The following is a 20438-nucleotide window of genomic DNA, read 5'->3' as shown; positions in this document are numbered from 1 at the left end:
TATGAGGTTGATTAATAACCTGTTCGGTTAGAGAGGTTACGTAGGTTTGAACCCAAAATCAATTTAAACATTTGTTTGGTTGCATAACATTATGAAGTTGGATTTAGGTCTAGAGTTCATTTGATCCCATAATTTACTTATTAGATGCCAAAAGGAAGAATCGATGATGAGTCCACTCTTCACTGGACTGAAAGGCAAAAAGAGGAGTTGCTTATGCGACTCGCTGCCTACAATCGTAATGCGAACAAGCGAAAGCCTGATTCTAAAACTTGGGAGGATTGGGCGAAAGAACTACAAGACTTTTTCAAGGATCAAGTGACTCCTGCGAAAGTCCAACAGATGAAAGTTCATCTCAAAGCCAAGTTTGATCACGAGGTTATGTTACGCAATAACACAGGACTTGGCTGGGACCCCATAACCAGTGCTGTGACGTGCACTGACGAATATTGGGAAGAATTTGCCAAGGTAAATTTCTAAACTCCCTCTTCTAAGGGTAGTTAGTTATTGTGGCATTCACATACACTTGGGTAATTTTGTTTCCTCATTTACATGCAGAACAAGAAATGGGCCAAATCGGCCAAGAATCAACCTCTTAAAAACTTTAACTTGTACTATGAGGCCTTTGGTGGTACGAGAGCAACTGGGGCGTTTGAGAAGGGATTAGATCCTCCAACAAATGTAGGGGAGGGTACAATCCCCGTAGCCGACGAAGAAGGGTCAACATCTGATGAAGGTGGTAGCGATGATTGCTTCGTTACCACCATGCGGGCCGACTTGAACAATGCAGCTAGATGTCTCAACGTTGCCTCATCTTCCAAAGCCATCGGCAAGAAATCGACCAAGTCCTCACGAAGGGTAACAGGTGATCCGATAGCGAGGGACTTAATTGGGCAGCTTGTTTCTTCTATAGAAAGCAAACACAGTAGTCGCACTAAAAGCTCTACTGCGAATCAAGCCGGGGCTAGTGATGATCTCCAGGACCGCTGCCAGGAAATAGTTAAGGAAATGGCGATTGATGACGACACCGCAATCAATTTCTTAGAGGCCATTACTTGGTATCCAAATGTGCAGAAGATGTTCGTGAACATGAGTGAAAATCAGCGTACCTTATTCGTGACAAAACAATTAATACCTCGCGGACTCAAACATGTGGACCTTTCTCAAACCCCCATACCTCTATGGGGACACAGTTTATGCAGCCACCATTTCCCAACTACATGTCTCACCCCCCAACTACATACAACCGCCATCTTTCTTTGGCCAACAACCCACGAACAATATGCCACGGCCCCCAAACTTTGGGGGACCCCAACCTGTCCCACCAATGCCTAATATTCACCAAAAACTACAATGCCCAACAACCGGCCCCGTATAGTCTCCAAACACCGTACTACATGCCTCACTTTCCACCGCAATCGGGACATTTTGCCAGCGATGGAAGTCCAGACCAGCTTTGAGTTTCCACGAATATGGTTTACACCATTGTTTGTATTCATCTATTTGAACAATTGCCATTTTTATATTTGAACTTAGTATTTGAGTAGATGTTGTTGAACAATTGCCATTTTTAGATTTGAACTTAGTATTTGAGTAGATGTTGTGTAATTTGTTCTACTACAGCCATGATGGTGTTGTATTGATCATGGTTGTTGAGTTGTACTACGAACAACAGTATTTATTGATGGATTATGTGTACTCATCTTTACTTGCAGATGGGATGACCATTTCATATATATTCTTGTATTATGACTTTAGCACAAGTAGCAATGTGGAATGCAGGGCCCTCAAATTACGCTACTCAAAACAATGATGGAGATGACTCCGACGACGAAGATGAGCTTGCGGTAGCAGCAGCTGTTTTGTGGTATTACCACACATACATGGAAAGACCACTGCCTCAACCAAAGCATACTTCCGTACTCACAGGTACAATGCGTGTCCAATACCTACTTGATGGACATGATGACGTTATTAGGTCCAAAATTAGAATGGGAAGTGATTATTTTCGACGTCTTAGTTCTTTGCTTGAGCTTAAAGGCCTTTTAAGACCGACAAGAAACATGAATGTGGACAAACAACTTTTTATTTTCCTATACATTGTTTGTCAAAGTTCAAACAATAGGGAGTCACAAGATCAATGGTAGCATTCCGGTGCTACCATTTCAAAGTATTTCCACGCTGTTTTGACAGCGTTATATGAGCTCCGTTTTGACTTTCTTACACCATCAAACTTCAACATTATCGATCCTGTCATAGCCGCGCATGGAAATAAGTACCTGCCATGGTTTCAGGTATTTCCCCTAAACTTGTTACTCGTATTGATAAATATATAGAATTGCGTTGTTGCTTATTTTAATTAGTTACTTTGTAGAATTGTGTTGGCGCTCTTGATGGTACTCACGTACCATGTGTTCCACCCGCTGCAAATGCTGAAGCATAGAGAAATCGGAAGGGATTCTACTCTCAAAATGTGTTAGGGGTCTATTCGTTTGACATGAGGTTCACCTACATGTTAGCTGGATGGGAGGGCTCTGCCCATGATGCACGTGTGCTCACATCCACAACAGAAATGTGGAGAAAAAATTTCTCAACTCCACTAGAAGGTATGTGTAGCCTTGGTCTTTACATAGTTTTTGATAACTACACGTTTGTTGCTAGCAATGTGGAACTAATATATTCACGTAATGTCTTCTAACGCACACCACAGGTAAATATTACCTCGTCGACTCTGGATACGCAAACAATCTATGTTTCTTGACGCCGTATCGAGGGAGCACTTACCACCTTCAAGAGTTTCGGGCAAGATGTGGTCGGCCCCAAACTCCGCGTGAGTTGTTCAATTACACCCATTCTTCTCTGAGAAATTATATCGAGCGCACGTTCGGCGTGTGGAAAGCCAGGTTCCGTATTCTTAAATGCATTAATAACTACCCGATACAGACACAAAGAGACATTCCTCTTGTTTGTGCTATTCTACACAATTTCATACATATGTACAATCACAACGATGATCTACTCACCGCGTACATGAGAGACGCCATTCCGGTAGTTAAAATTGATCCACTCAACACGGATCAAGATGTGAATCGGAATCACAATCCTGATCGGGGAACGTAACAACATCAAAACCATCCGCACCGACGACAAATGCACATATTAAGGGATGAAATAGCTAATAGTATGTGGGCTGCATAAGAAAACAACCGGCGTTGATAGATTGTTGTTTTATCTCAAAGCCAAAACCTGTAGTGGTAAGTTTAAATTTGTTATTATGACAGCTATCATGTTTTGAGTCTTACTCATGGGGTATATTATATACAACTAGAACATTTTTCTTGACAGGTGGATAGTCCCTTCCTTACTGCGAGAGACAACTTGGTTGTTGCATTTGAAAAGGTGGTGCCTCTTTGCTTCATTTACGGGTTGGCAAACTTGGCACAGTGGCCTTATGTATCCAAGGTCAGGGATTCAGTAGATGCTGCAGTGTATTGTGAGTAGTAGTGCCGAGGACCACATACTTTTATTTACTTATTTATGTAAATGTTATGATATAGGTTTAATTTGCAACAGCATTTCTTAAGCATATAACCGGGTTATGATTAGGTGGTTTGTTTCGGTTGAATTGGGGCTCAATGCCAGGCTGACACAACACGTAGGCTTTTGCTAATTGATAACTCTGCTTTATTCACAAGGGAATGAATTCATATTGCTAAATTGATTTGGACTATCTTCTTATGAACAATCAACAACTTAATGGTTTATGTATATCTAAAAGCAAAATACGTTTTGGTCTTTTGTTTCCAGTTGGAAAATGAAACATTCTTGAATTGATCTTTGTTTTATTATTTCTTTATCAGTTGTATATTCTCATTGAGAATGTTGACTTTTTTTATATATTTTAAAAACATGCTAAGTCTACCGTTATGTTAAGTTGTAGAAGTATCATCCGAAGATGCTGCAGGAGTATCCCCAAGGTTTACACCATAGTGGCCTTATGTATCCAAGGTCAGGGATTCTCTTATTTCTTTCCTCAGTCACTGATTGTCTTTTTTTATCAGAAAAATTTGCATATTGTGTTGTATAATTATGAAGAAAAATTTATATATATATATATATATATTATTATGAAGAACAGAAATGCATGCCATTCTTTGAAAATGCATGCCAGACGTATGTTAACATTTTTTAATCCAACAGAAATGCATACCAATGTTGAAATTAATTGGAGTTTAGTATTTGTGTAAGTGAACATAAAAATCAAGTTTTAAAAGTTAAATAGTCAACACCTAAACACTAAACTCCAAATTTCAAATTACACTCAAATTTTTTGAAACTCGAATATAGTTTTTTAACTCGAATCATAAAATTTAAGTTAGTGAAGTGAACGCACCCCTAGTGATGATTATGACGAATTTATCTCTTATCAATCATTACAATTTCCGACTTTTGATTTTTCAATTATTTTGCTGTTTGAATTTTTTTTTATTTTTTTACGCTAATTATTGCTGGATTGAGGACTTTAACTCTTTGGGACTCATCATTTGGTATCAGAACCCAGATTTGAGAATGGATTTGCCAGGTTCAGAGACCGGATTTCAGTTTTTGGCATCATGAAGGGTAGCAGTGGTGGGTCATCACCAGCTTCTGAAACACCAGCAAACCCCACGATGGGGTTGAGTTTTGAACAAGCTCGTCTTTTAGCCCTTGAACGTTCAAATCAAGAGCTAAAAGAGTCCATGTCGCAAATTATGCAGATGATGCAAAATTGGAACATGAACCCGCCTCAACGCAATCAGCCACCACCACGGAGGATTGAACGTGATTTTGGTGATGAATTTGACGATCCAGGCATGGAGTATGAACCAGAGGAGGCGCAAAGACCACGCAAGCAGCAAAGGTCGTCAGACAACATCCAGATGAAGATTCCACCTTTTCGTGGAACTAGTTCCCCAGAAGAGTATTTGGAGTGGGTGCAACGGGTGGAGAAAATTTTTGAGTGCCAAGACTACACTGAAGCTAGTAAGGTAAAACTTGCAGCCGTTGAATTTGCCGACTATGCTAACTTGTGATGGGAGAACGTGAAGGCCCAAAGAAGGTGTGAAAGAGAGGAACATGTCACTACATGGCGCCTAATAAAGAGGCTTATGGAGAAGAGGTTTGTTCCCCAATACTATAAACAAGAATTGTTTATTAAGATGCAAACTCTGCGTCAAAGTGCATATAGTGTTGAGGATTATGTGAAAGAATTTAAGATGCTAATGATTCGTTGTGACTTGCAAGAGCCCTAGGAACAAACCATTGCTAGATTTATTAGTGGTTTGCATAAAGAAATTGCAGATGCGGTGGAGTTGCAACCTTATGTCACGCTTGAGGATGTAATTAAACTTGCTGTGAAGATTGAAAGGCAACAAAGGAGAGGCACAACCAGGGCTAATAAGCCTTATAGTTCATCCTCTGCGTCGACCTATCCTTCCAAGGCGGCCCCAAAACCGGGATCCAATAAGGAGACCCCCCAGCCAGCCGTGATTGATCAAGGAAAGACCAAGTTCGAGCCCTCCCAACCCGCAAGGAGCTGTGACATGAAATGTTGGAAGTGCCTTGGGTGTGGACACAGCATCTCAATGTCCAAACAGGAAGGTGATGATTGTTAGAGAAGCAAGTGAAGAAATTGTTAGTGAAGACGAAGCTGATCCAGAGGTGGAGGGAAAAGAAGAACAAGTGGCGAATCCTGAAGAAAAGGAATTGCTTGTCATTCGTCAGAATTTGACCATGCATGCAAGGAAGGAAGGGGAGCAACGAGACAATATCTTCCATACCCATTGCAATGTTCATGGCAAGGTATGTGGATTAATTATTGATAGTGGAAGTTGTACGAATGTAGCGTCTACTACTTTGGTTTCCAAGCTTAATTTGGCCACTACTAAACATCCGCATCCTTATGAATTGCAATGGCTTAACAATGAGGGAGCTTTGAAAGTGACGAAGCAGGTTGTAGTTCCTTTTACAATTAGGGGATATAAGGATGAGGTGGTTTGCAATGTAGTACCAATGAATGCTAGCCACTTGCTCCTTGGAAGACCACAGCAGTTTGATCGTGAGGTTGTGCATGACGGACGTGCAAACACTTATTCCGTTTCTAAGAACGGTAAATGTGTTCTACTTACACCTCTTAGTCCTTACCCAGCGATGCGAGATCAGTTGGCAATTTCCAAAGTTGTGAAGGAGAGTTTATTTGCCAACAAGGGGGAGGTAAAACGTGCTCTACATGCTAATGAATTCGTTTATTTACTTATTGCTAAAGAGGTTTCAGGTGAAGAAGAAATTGTCCATCCGAAATTAAAGGCGTTAGTAGAGGAATTTTCGGATGTTTTTCTGAAAGAAATGCCTAAGGAGTTACCACCAATCCGTGGAATTGAGCACCAAATTGATCTCATCCCTGGTTTGGCCCTGCCTAATAGACCAGCCTACCGGTGCAATCCGGAAGAAGCCAAAGAACTTCAACGGCATGTAAAGGAGTTGATGGAGAAGGGCTATGTGAAGGAGTCTATGAGCCCATGTGCCGTCCCAGCCCTTTTGGTGCCAAAGAAGGATGGCTCTATGCGTATGTGTGTTGATAGTCGAGCTATCTACAAAATCACAATCAAATACCGCTATCCCATTCTGCGGCTAGATGACATGTTAGACGAGTTGTATGGAGCTAGTATCTTTTCAAAGGTTGATCTCAGAAGTGGCTACCATCAAATTCACATGAAGGAGGGTGATGAGTGGAAAACAGCCTTCAAAACCAAGTTCATGTTGTATGAATGGACAGTCATGCCCTTTGGCTTGTCCAACGTTCCTAGTACTTTTATGCGTTTAATGAACCATGTATTACGCAAGTTTATTGGTGATTTTGTCGTTGTTTATTTTGACGATATACTTGTGTATAGCAGGAGTTTTGATGAGCATTTGGAACATCTTAAAAAGGTGTTTTGTGTGCTTAGGGAGGAGAAGCTTTATGGCAATCCAAAGAAGTGAACTTTCTGCAAAGATCGATTAGTCTTTCTTGGTTACGTTGTTTCTCGACAAGTTGTGGAGGTTGATGAAGAAAAGATCAAAGCTATCAAAGATTGGCCTACACCAACAAATGTTGCTGAAGTCCGCAGTTTTCATGGGTTGGCGTCTTTTTATAGGCGGTTTGTGAAGAATTTCAGCACCATTCTAGCCCCCTTAACCGAATGCATGAAAAAAGCATAGAGTTCAAGTGGACAGCGGCGGCTCAACAGAGTTTTGAGCTAATTAAAAGTAAACTGATCTCAGCCCCTATTTTAGCACTTCCAGATTTTACTAAAACTTTTGAGGTTGAGTGCGATGCATCCAGGATTGGCATTGGAGCGGTCTTGAAGCAAAGAGGGGCGTCCTATTGCCTATTTTAGCGAGAAATTTAGTGGTTCGTGCCTAAACTACTCAACGTATGATAAGGAGTTCTATGCACTGATTAGAGCATTGGAAACTTGGCGGCACTACCTCTTACCAAAGGAGTTCGTAATTCATACAGAGTGAAGCATTTGAAGGGACAAGGCAAGTTGAATCGACGGCATGCCAAGTGGGTGAAAGTAGTAGCTAATGTCCTTTCGCGAATGTATGCACTAATCTCTATGCTTACTACGAGATTAATGGGATTTGAGTTGATTATAGAATTGTACGAGAAGGATCCATACTTCGCCAAGATTTACAAAGATTACACAAAGGGAGCAAAGGAGGGTTATTTTTGGCAGGAAGGGTTATTGTTTAAAGCAGGCAGATTATGCATTCCTCTTGCTCAATTAGAGAGCTTTTGGTTTGTGAAGCTCATGGAGGAGGTCTTGCTGGTCACTTTGGAGAGAAAAGAACCTTGGAAGCATTGAAGGAGCACTTTTATTGGCCAGCCATGTTCCGAGATGTTCATCGAATTGTCGAGTGATGTGTTACTTGCAAGAAGGCTAAGAGCAAGGAGATGGCCCAAGGATTGTATACGCCGCTACCTGTGCCTAGTCATCCATGAGAAGATATAAGCATGGATTTTGTTCAGGGTTTGCCTAGGACGCAACGAGGAAAGGATTTGGTAATGGTGGTGGTGGATTGTTTTTCGAAGATATCACACTTCATCCCGTGCCATAAAACTGATGATGCAAGTCATATAGCTTATTTGTTTTTCAAAAAGGTTGTTCGTTTGCATGGAGTCCCCAAGAGCATTGTTTCTGACCGTGATACTAAGTTCTTGAGTTACTTTTGGAAGATTTTGTGGAAGAAGTTGGGAAGTAAGCTCTTGTTTAGTACGACATGCCATCCTCAAACCGATGGTCAATTCTTGAGTTACTTTTGGAAGAAGCTGGGAAGTAAGCTCTTGTTTAGTACGACATGCCATCCTCAAACCGACAGTCAACGGAGGTAGTAAATCGAACACTTTCTACTTTGCTTCGTGCTGTCATTAATAAGAATTTGAAGAATTGGGATGAGTGTTTGGCATATGTTGAGTTTGCTTACAATCGTAGTGTTCATAGTGCTACTAAGCAATTGTTAGGAACCTAATATTTAGAGGTCTTTTTCAATAGTCTTAAGGAGAGTATAAATAGGGGATTTAGTTGCTAGGGAGGGGATGATCAGATTTGTAGAGAGTATCTAGTGCTGTGCACTATCTTGGAGGTCGGGAGTCCTCGAAACTGCCCATTTATTATGTAATTTTCTACTTTTAATATTGTTCATGAACCATAGATTTTCGGGTTCCTAACAATGGTATCAAAGCATCTACGATCTATGGAGCTCTTTGAGTTGAGAGAGAAACTTAGGGCTGCTCTAAGAGCTAATCACAAGATTTCTGGAGGGAGTATGGGGGAACTCCGGGACCATGTGGGGAAGATTCGGACCCAGATGGGTGACTTACAGGCGGCGCTGTGGAGGATGGAGGCACTGCTGGCGGCACAGCCGATTACCGGGGAGGCCGAGTTGGGTCGCAACGGCGAACGACGGGACGGGGAGAGGCGAGATCGCGCACCTCGGGGCGAGGAGAGCCCAGATCGCGTTGACCCAGGCAGAGTGGAGGTGCCAAATTGGGCAGATCTTCGCCGGGAAGCGCTGATTCGCGAAGAACGAGGCCGCGAGAGGGAGTTCCGACGCCGGAAAGACGTGGGTCTCATGGAGGAGCGCGAGATCCATCGCGATCTGGGGCTGGGTGGTCCAAATCTGCAACGCGATGGTTTGTTCGACGACAGGAGGAGGGCAGAAGGAGGTCGCGTTCGTCTAGAGAGGGCGGCGGAGCTTGGTTGGCGACAAGAAGTGGAGTGGAAGCCGGAGTTAGAGGAGGAGAGGCTTGCTCCGAGGCTAGGACGGCATGGGCACCCTCAGAATAGGGAACTCATCCCTGATTCGGTCGCGGTTGGGGCTGATTCCTGTCCGGTTTGGACCAGGCCTCGCAATTCCGGCTTGAAAAGGGCTGGTTCCAGTGCTGCGGAGACAGATTCCGGCGCGATGGAGGCTGGGCTCGACGATTTGGCTGCTGTTTGGATAGGGCCTCACGATTCCGGCGAGAAAGGGGTTGATTCCGGTGCTCCATTAAGGCTGATCCCGGTGAGATTGGTATTGTTTTTAAAAATTCTGACCAAATTTGGAACGGGTCTCATGATTTTGACGTTGTGCAAGTTGTTTCCGGCGAGGTTGGGGCTGATTCCAGCGAAGGTAAGACATGGTTCTAAAATTCCGGAACTATTGGGGCCACTGTTAGTGATTTGGGGGCTGTGTTCCTAAAATTGTGGACTGGGTCTCGTGATTCAGGAGTGAACTGGGTCGATTTTGGCATGGTTAAGGTTGGACCTCGTAATTACAACAATATTGGGCCTAGTTCTGGTGCAATGGTGGTTGGGCCTCAAAATTCCAACACATTGAGGATTGGGTATAGTAAGTCTGTAGCTAGGTATGAGGCAATTGGTGACAGAGAGGCTGAAAGGATGAAGACCTGGTTAGCTGAGAATGAAACTTCTTTGTTAATGATGGGTTTGTCAAAAGCTTTTATGGTTATTGATAAGTTTGATCATGAGGTTCCAACTGAATTGGTAGACTTTGTGGCTGATTTCCAAGATATAAAGAAAATGAAGAAGTAATTGATTGGCTCCAATTTGAAGACGTGTCTTACAAGGACAACATCAATTTGGGGACTCAAATCGAGAAACTAACAAAGCTTTTTGTTCTCAATCATTTAGATATTATTTTTCAATTTTATTTCTTGATTTTCACCTTGAGGACAAGGTGATTCTTTGGAGCGGGGATAATGTTAGGAACCTAATATTTAGAGGTCTTTTTCAATAGTCTTAAGGAGAATATAAATAGGAGGTTTAGTTGCTAGGGAGGGGATGATCAGATTTGTAGATAGTATCTAGTGCTGTGCACTATCTTGGAGGTTAGGGGTCCTCGAAACTGCCCATTTATCCTGTAATTTTCTACTTTTAATATTGTTAATGAACCATAGATTTTCGGGTTCCTAACAGCAATCTCCTTTTGAGGTGCTTTATGGCTTCAACTACACCCCTTGATTTAGTACCTATACCGTCAGCGAGAGGAGTTGTACGGATGGAGCTAAGAAGGCTGAATGGGTTAAGACGATGATAAGAAGGTTAAAGAACAAATCAAAAAGAAGAATGAAGCCTACAGGAGAGCAGCCAATAAAGGAAAGAAGCAAGTCCGATTTGTTCCCGCTGACCTCGTTTGGATTCATCTTCATAAAGAGCGATTTCCCGCTCAAAGGAAGTCAAAGCTGATGCCTCGTGCCGATGGTCCATTCAGCGTATTGGAGAAGGTGAATGACAATGCCTACAAGCTTAAATTGCCCGAAGATTACAATGTGAGTCCTACATTCAATATGCGTGACCTTACGCCCTATTTAGAGGATAGTATTAGGGCTGAAGATGGAGTGGATTTGAGGGTAAATCCTTTCCAAAAAGGGGAAGATGATGTGCCACATCATGGGAAATCTAAACCAAGCAACCCAAGAAAGGAGGAATCCGAGTCTCCAGGCCCAATGGTGCAAGAGGAGTTATAAAGGTCCAATTACCAGATCAAGGTCTAAAATTGTCAATTTGATCACCTATTTGGAAGGCTAGCTGGCGTGAAGATCAATTTGCTAAGTTACCTTTTTTATATTAATTGCTAAGTTACCTGATTCTATTTTAGCAATTAGTTACTTTCTTGTCTTGACCAAAACAGATAACTAGTTTCCCATTCTGTTAGTTGCTAAGTTTCCCGTTTGTAGCAATTATTTAGTTTCCTGTTTTCTTGTTTTCTTATTTCCCATTATGTTTTAATGGCTAACCCTCTCTATATAAAGGGTGATCATTCAAGCTTTGAGGGAGATTATTATTTTCAGAGTATTGATTCTTAATAAAATTTAATTTCAGTTTCTCTTATCCAACTTTATTCTTTGTTGGTGGCGAGTGTCGACTTATCTTAAGGGTGTTTTCATCCCTTTTAAGTAGCGTCTACCTAATGATAATTGTGGCGAGTTTGTCACTAATTAATAATTACAATTCCTAACTTTTGATTTTTCAATTATTTTGTTGTTTGAATTTTTTTTTTTTTTTGCGCTAATTATTACTGGATTGAGGACTTTAACTCTTTGGGATTCATCACCAAATTATGGTCTATAACTTGACAAGTTATGTTCATAACTTGACAGGTTATGATCTATAAATTAATACTTTATTATCTATGACTTGACAGGAGTTATTTTTGAAATTACCTTGTCCATGAAGTTATTAGGGATTCTCAAACCATTCCCTTTGTGATTTTGAATTCGTTTTTCTCTCTGAGAAACCGTTTCTCTCTCCTCTTCGCATTCTCTCTTTATCTTCGCGATTTATTCTCGATTTCTTCACGATTTTCTTCCGAATTCTGATTTTTGTATCATTTCATCATGTTATTGAGTCGATTTCTCAGTTTTTCTGGTATTCCTTCGCGATTTTGTTCGTTCTTTTTTCTAGTGTTTTATGTTGTCTTTTCGTTCGTTCTTTTTCTCTGGTCTTGTGATTCTGTTTTTGATTTTTTAAGTTATGGCGAAATCTCCAACAAAAAGGAAGACCAATCCTTCTGTTTCCTCTCCAAGAAAACGCTCAAAGGTGTGCGCGGGTAATTCGAAGACAAGGAAAAGAAAAGTTCCGGAGAAGAAAAATGAGGATTGTGATTTCGAAGAAGTTCGTCTTCCTTCTCCTACTCGTAATGTGTTGCCGGTATTTTGATATTTCAGTTTCATTGATTTTTGATTTTTAGGTTTATGCTCATATGATTTTGAATAAATTGCAGTTTCTGTATTTTTTTTTTCCCTGTGATTTCTTTGATCTTTGGTCGAGATAGAATATGGTTTTTGCGTTTTATTTTGTGAATCTATATGTTTTTTCTTCCGTTTGGAGTAGTCTGTTAATTTTTTAGTTTTGTGGTTGTGTTGTTTGGTCATTTTTTACAACCATGGAATTTTCGTATTAATCTTGAGAAGAGATTTCCAGGCAGGTTAATGTAGCAGCTTCTTTTACTATTATTATGGAACTTAATAAAAAAAGTTTACTGATTCTCAGAAGGAGCTATTCAGAAAAGCTGTTTTTGCTCCCTTTTTTGATATGCTAAAGTACAGTAATCAATGTCAATTAATGCATGAGTTGCTGTTTCATGTAGTTTACCAGCCAAATCCTAATGAGTTGTGGTTTAAGTTTGGTAATTCCTTTAGCAAGTTTTCTATTGAAGAGTTTGCTTTAATTACTGGGTTACAGTGTTCAGGAGATGATAATTTGGCAGGTTATGTAGACATTTCTGATTGTTCAAGACATGAGAACAGAGCTTGTGAAGAGGGCTAGTATTAAGAAATGTTTTGATGAAGTTAAATTTGAGAGCGATGAGGAAACTGTTAAAATGGGTTTGTTATATTTTCTGTTGTTATTTCTTCTTGCTAAGCCTAAGGAGGTGGGTGTTAGTGATGACTTGGTTAGAATTATTGATAGTCCCCGGTTTAATGACTTTCTTTGGGGTAAGTTGGCTTTCAATATGCATTTTGTGACTTTAAAAAATCTGGCATTGAGACGTTGTATAAGCACAATGATAAAGTTGATGTTCGAAATGCCAAGAAACGTGTAGATGGTTATAAGATCCACCATTTGGCCTTTGCTTGCTAAGTTTGGGCCTATGAGTGTGTACCACGTATTGGCGGTATTTGTGCACTGAAGAAGTATATTGATAAGCCTATTCCTCGAATTTTTAAGTGGTTGACTGATGAAAATAATTCCAAAAAGCCATTTGATGTATTAAAGTGCGAAGATGGTCAGGTTCTTATAGTTTTTTTTTTTAGTACAATTTCCTGTTTTAATGTTTTTATTTTATATTTTCAGTTTTCTTGTTATATGGAACCAACTGAGTCAGAGTGTGAGTTAGATTATCTTGTTGGTTTTTTTCACAAGTCAGCAAAGGATTTTCTGTCTTCTAGTGGTTGTGACTTGGAGGATGATAAAGAATTTGAAAGTGTTCGTCCACCTCCATATGTCCGTCCTCCCGAAAATCAGGTTTCTTTATTTTTGTATTTGTTCCTTTTTTAATTTTTTGTTTTTGTTGTGTTTTGCATTTGATTCGACTTTTTTTCCTTTTCTTCTCTTTCCATATATAGGGTATTGTTGGTAATTTTGAATTTTTTACAGGCTTTGCTGCCTTAGAGTCGAAATCAGATAGGTTGGTTGTTGGAGTTTCTTCTCTTAGGAGAGATTTCACTTTAACAAATGTCTTCAGTAGTTCATTCAATCAAGATGCTGGCTTGAAAGTTTGATTGTCTATTTTCTGTTAAGAAGACACACGTTGAAGAATTTGCTGATGATGATCATCGTCATCAATCTTCTCACAGAGATGAAGAAGAAAAAGAAGAAGATGAATTGAAGGACCAGAACAATGTGTGACAAAGAGGAATTGAAGGAGCAGACTACGGAGAAGTCTCAGAATAAAGGACCTGTACAAAATGAGATTCAATTGCAGGAAACTGAGCTGGATGTTGAGAAAGAAAAAGATAAGGAGAAAGAGGATGAGAGCTTGGTTCAGAATGATGTTATTGCTGATGTTTCTCCTGAGAAAATTGAAGGAACAAATAAGGAGCCTGTACAAAATGAGATTCAATTGCAGGAAACTAAGCTAGATGTTGAGGAGGATGAAAATGATAAGGAGAAAGAGGTTGAGAGCTTGGTTCAGACTGGTGTTATTGCTGATGTTTCTCCTGAGAAAATTGAAGAAACAAATTTTGAGCCTTTACAAAATGAGATTCAATTGAAGGAGACTAAACTAGATGTTGAGGAAGAAAATGATAAGGAGAGAGAGGTTGAGAGCGTAGTTCAGAATGGTGTTATTGCTAATGTTTCTCCTGAGAAGATTGAAGAAACAATTACTTCAGTTTTGAAGGATCTTGGGGGCTCAGAATCTCATGATCCTAAGCAGGTTAGTATTTTTTTTTCCATTAATTTTGTACTTTGTTTAATTTTTTAAGTTGTTTTTTCCCAAGGGTTGTTTCATATTTGCCAAAATATAGTTCATATTCTGTTCAAAATATAGTTCATATTCTGTTCAAAATATAGTTCATATTCTGTTCAAAATATAGTTCATAATCTGCCTAGTCTGTCCGCTTATATGCAATAATCTGGCAGATTGTATCTTGCATTCCTTATACACCTTTCAAAACCTGCATTTTTTTTCTGTTTTTTTGTTTGTACTTATTAATTATCATTTCATTTTTATGAATAAGATGATTGTTCTTTAGACAAAGTTGACAATCATGAGGTTGAGGGTGTAGATGCTTCTAACGATAATGTTGTCGATGATGCTGAAGAGATTGGTGTTGCTAATAATGAAGACAATACACCTATTCACCACAGGATTGCTGTGTATGATGATGCAGCGTCACAAGAACTTGTTAAGTGTACGGATGACGATTTTTTTTTTAAGTTGTCCATTCTCAGCAATTGTTGACTGTGAAGCACCAGAGGAAGACATGGCAAGGTTTGAGGCATGGTATAAGACTGATCTCAAGTCTAACAAAACGTGGGCACCGGCTGAGGATGCCTATGTGATAGAACCTGCTTTTGATTTCAAAGTAGATACCATTGACACAAAGCATTGGTTTCAAACTCTTTGGACCCCAAAGCGTTGGCTTAACTTTTCTTAATTTTGTCATTTTTGGTTCTTTTTTAATTTTCTGCAAGATTTTTTTGCGGAACAAATCTGATCATTTGACAGATTATGTCTCATTATCTGCCAATTTATGGTCAATAATTTGATTGATTTGTCGCATAACCTGCCAGATTACAGTTTATAATTTGGCAAATTATGAGTTATTATATGTTTTCTGAATCTAACAGAATGTGTTTTTTACTTTTTTTTCTCTTTTGATAGCATGTTGATGTAGCCACCTATTACTTGCAGAAAAAGATGGTGTGTTACAAAAACATGCCTTATATAAGGTGTATGATTATGGACTCCTATTTTTTTTTTTTACAAGGATTAATGGGTTATGGAAGTCTAACAACAAGAAAGATTTTGATTGGTCAACTTTTGAATTTTGTTCTCAATGTGCCTTCAAGATTATGTCTTGAGAACTTATGTGTTGTAGCTTACCATTTCGTGGTGTGGACATTCTGCTTGTACCCATTTTTCTTGAGCGAAGGGAGCATTGGGTTTTGGGGGAATGTTGAATTTAAGGATTACTGTATTAAAATATATGATTCTCTGTTTTCAAATAGGGTAAAGAAGCAACTTTATGCTGCTGTTGAACCCTTGGCAGTTATTCTTCCACATTTGCTTACGTCTGTTGGTTTTTGTGATTTTCGTGAACCAAACTATTTCACTAGTCAATTTGACCCTCTTGAAGCTTTTGAGATCGTATTTGGCGAGTGTCCTAGACAAGAGAATAGGTTAGTTTTTTTTAAGCTCTCGAATGTTATTTTGTTTTCCCTTTATTTGATTCATTTTTGTATTTATATTTGATGTTTCTAATTCTGTGATTCTTGGTTGCTGCTGTTTGTAATGGAGATGTGGGATATTCATGCTGAAGATGGCTTAGCTGTTAATGGAAGACGAATTAGATGGTTGTTTGAGAAGGGTAGGGGCTGGTGCGTTCTTCCGTAAAAAGACGGTGGCCGAGTTGTTTAACCGTGGCTTGCGGAAGCAGCAACTGGACTATGATAGCGATGATAACAGGGGTAAAAAGCCATTGAAAATGCATTTCATGACACCAAAGGATGCGATTGAGTTTGATGTGGAAGATTTAAGTGACTAGATTGACTTCTTGGTTTTTAGACTCTAGTATAGTTCTACTTTTGGTACAAATTCTAATGAAATGATTGGCTTTTAGACTCTAGTATGTGGAACATTTGTGACAGATTGGTTTAAATTTTTTTGATGTAATTACAAAAGTTAATGAAATGATTTAGTTTCAATCTTTTTTTGTTTTTACTAGGATGACAGATTACACCGATTGTAACAAAGTTTACGTTCTTAAACTTGACAGGGTAAATGACCAAATTATGGTACATAACTTAGACAAGTTATTTTAGTAACTAAACAAGTTTCAAGTTATTTTTGTAACTAAACAAGTTATGGTCCATAAATTGACAGGTTATGGTCCATAACTTGACAGGTTATGGTCCATAACTTGACATGTAATGTTCATAACTTAACAGGTTATAATCATAAATTTACACGTTATGGTCATAAATTTACACATTATGGTCGTCCATAACATGTCAGATTATGGTCTAACTTGACAGCTTATTAACTGGTTATGGTCATAACTTGTAAGTTTAGTATGTCGTTTGTCTTAGTACTCACTATGTCAAACGACATACTAGTAACAAAACAAGACTAAATTAATAAGTTAGAATAAACAAAAATATAAAATATAAAAGCGAAGCTAAATTCTCCTACGTCAATTAAAACTTGGATAATTGTAAAATTTATGTTCGAATTTTTTGTGGGACTTACTTTCTTGTCACTGACTTACTAAAACAACGAGAAAAATCGACTACAATACAACAATTTATCGAGTTGTGGAATAAATTGTCCAAACTAAAAATTGTAAGGACAAGGTTTAAAAATATTTAGAAAAAAAAAAACGTACAAAACATCAAAAAAGTAAATGTTGATTCTTGCTAAATCCACGGATTTGTTTGAAGTGGTATTTGGCTTAGTAAATCCACGGATATACCAAGTATTCTATTGGCTTTATCATTGTAACTTTACAAATTTCTTCACTAAAGGTTCCAAGTATACTATTGAATTTACCATTGGAACTTTACCATTTGATTTACCATTGGTAAATCTATATTTTGTCTTGGTTAAAAAAAAAAAAACAAAACAAAAACAAATTTGACCACATAACTTGCTAGGTTATTTTCATAACTATATAAGTTATGGTTCATAACTTTACAGGTTATGGTCCATAACTTTATAGGTTATAGTCCATAACTTGACAAGTAATGTTCATAAATTAACAGTTTATTGTCCATAACTTGATACGTTATGATCATAACATGTTATGATCCATAACTTGTCAGTATATGGTCTAACTTGATAACTTATTGCCCATAACTTGATAACTTATTGCTCATAACTTAACAAGTTATGATCATAACTTAACTGGTTATGACCCATAACGTGACAGATTATGCGTTGTAAATGACTGGGTTATGACCATAATCTGACAGACTATGATCATAACTTGACTGATTATTTTCGTAACTAAACAAGTTATGGTCCATAACTTGACAGGTTATGATACTAGTCAAAGTGAAGAATTCATGCACTTGTAATCTTCAGCTGCTTGTTTCAAAACATATTCATGTGTCAAACTCAAACGTATGCTAAAAGTGTGTAAATGAATATAAACATTCAAAAGATTGTAACTTCTGAATTAATGTAAATCTTAAGTCATAGTCACATCATCCAAAAAGTTATATCCTAATATTATCTTATTTTTGTGAGTCCGGTGATAGAACTAAGCCTCTTATAAACCAAGTGTTTGGGAAGAAAGGAAGGGAGGAAAGTAATAGGTTGTATAAGGAATAAGCTGTGCAGTATCGAGTAAGTGTTAAGAGTTAGTGATGTTGGTTAGGCGGTTTTTGAGAAGCAATTATTGAGCTGTTAGTGTGAACATAGAAATAAGTAGTTAGGAATAGGTCAGGGAGTATAAAAGGGAGAGCAGAGATAGTCAGGAAAACTCTGAGTCTTTATGGGGAAGTCTTAGCTTAACCTGAGCAAGGGAGGTCTAGCAACACCTCGAATCACTGTAATTGTAATTCTTCATTTTAGATCAATAAAAGTTCTTCATTTCATTTTCAATTCCGGATGTTTCTCGAGAAACTGTCCTAGATTCTATCATTTTGATATCAGTGCACGTTTCTGGGCATCAATGGCGGGGAAAAAGTTTGATGAGCGTTTCGAATCTGTGGAGAAAGAAATAAAGGAAGTTAGGGCTACTATGGAAAGGGGAATTGGTGAAGTTGGGGCAGAATTGAAGGCGGAATTAACTCAGAATCTTTCTGAGATTCGCCGCTTAATGGAGGAACAGATGAAGTTGTTCACAGCCTCAGTCGTAAGAAAAGATAGGGGCGCCGACGACAGTCGTCGAGGAGGAGCACAAGATGATTCCGACTAGCGTTGTGGAGTCACTCCTGGCAGAAGGCCTTGGGTTGCGCGCGCGGGTTGGAGATCGAGAGATGGAACCTAGGGTTCCGCGAAACAGTGGACACGAAACTACGGGAGAGGGGCATAACGGCAGTAGGAAGGCTTCGGCGAGTACTCAGGGTGGTGAGTCGTGCGGACTCTGAGGAGAATGGAGGGATGGGATCGCGGAGGAAGGAATTCGCGGACTGGATGATGGAACTCGGCGTGGCTGTTCTGGAGGAGAGGGTTATCGAGGAGTGGAAAGGGAAAGAATGTCGAACTTTGGGGGTCGATTCAGGGAACCCAGGAAAAACATAAGAGGATTTGAGGAATGTCTAGTGAATGATGAATGGGCAACATTACAACAGCGACAAGTTAAATGCCCAATTTTTAGTGGTGATGATCCCGATGGCTGGGTTTTCCGAATGGAGCAGTTTTTTTCCATAAACCGCTGCTCAGAAAGAGAGAAGATGATCACTACTGGAATAGCTTTGGAGGGAGAAGCTTTATCTTGGTTTCAATGGCAGAACGGCCAAAGGCCATTTTACAATTGGGCGGAGTTTAAGATGGCTTTGCGGCGGCGTTTTCGTTCTTCGCAAGAAGAGTCTTTGTGAAAGAATCTTGGCTATTAAACAAGGTTTGGTGGCTGATTATTGCAGAAAATTTGAAGTGGCGACAGGACCCCTTCAGGATGTTCCGGAGGAAATCTTAGAGGGAATTTTTGTTAATGGATTAAAGGCAGAGGTTCGAGCTGAATTACGGCTTTTGAAACCGGTTGTTTTGGGTGAGATCATGGAGATAGCCCAACGATTTGAGGAGAAGAATGAGTTACTCCGTCGCGAGGTGGTGGGAACGAGATTTTTGAGACCCCAATATGTGGGAGGACCGCGCACTAAATTATCAGCACCTCAGCCACAAGGGGGGCTTGTAATGGATCGGCCACCAAAAGTTCCTGCTACCTTGGAGAAACCAACACCACAAAAGAAAGATTTTCCATTTCGGGAGTTGTTGGACTCCGAGCTACAAGAAAAAAAAGATAAGGGATTGTGTTTCTAGTGCGACGAGAAATTTACCTTAGGCCACCGATGTAAGAAGGAATTGCGCATCATGCTTGTTAGTGATGATGATGTACCTGATTGGGAGGAAGAGGAAATTGTTACTCCATGGACTGGTTTGGAGGAGCAGCAGCCCGAGATCATTGAATTCAGTGGTTGGGCTTTCTACACCAAAAACTATGAAGCTTCGCGGAACGTTCGCTCAACACAAGGTAATTGTTTTAATCGATTCTAGAGCCACTCACAATTTCATTTCTTTGAGTATTGTTGAGAGATTAGCTATACCTGTTGTGCCCACTGTTGGTTTTGGAGTTCAAGTTGGAACGGGAGAGTCGGCTCGGGGAAGAGGGCTTTGTAGGGAAGTGGTGTTAAGTTTACCCAATTTGACAGTTGTGGAAAATTTTTGCCATTGGAATTAGGCCGGGTGGATGTAAATTTAGGTCTGCAGTGGTTGGAAACATTAGGGGGTATGCATGTGAATTGGAAATAGGGGTCACTTTGAAGGGAGATTTGAGCCTCTCAAGAGCCATGGTTTCTCTTAAGGCTATGGTTCGAACCATTCGGCATGAGCGGCATGGTATTTACTTGGAATTACACACTCTAAAGGTGGAAGGGGATTCAGCCCAACAACTTCAAGAACATGTCCAAATTATGTTGCATAAGCACTCCATAGTATTAAACATACTAGCGGGATTGCGCCCC

At 39.5% G+C, this 20438-nt stretch overlaps 1 pseudogene; it reads left to right on the top strand.

Moving 5' to 3' along the window:
- Positions 1 to 2494: 2494 nt before the first annotated feature.
- LOC112093303 lies at positions 2495 to 13807 on the top strand (annotated as a pseudogene).
- Positions 13808 to 20438: the final 6631 nt, after the last annotated feature.

This window comes from Morus notabilis, unplaced genomic scaffold (assembly GCF_000414095.1).
Source record: "Morus notabilis unplaced genomic scaffold, ASM41409v2 Scaffold174, whole genome shotgun sequence".
Classification (NCBI taxonomy): domain Eukaryota; kingdom Viridiplantae; phylum Streptophyta; class Magnoliopsida; order Rosales; family Moraceae; genus Morus; species Morus notabilis.
This window is presented reverse-complemented; position numbering and strand designations above follow the sequence as displayed.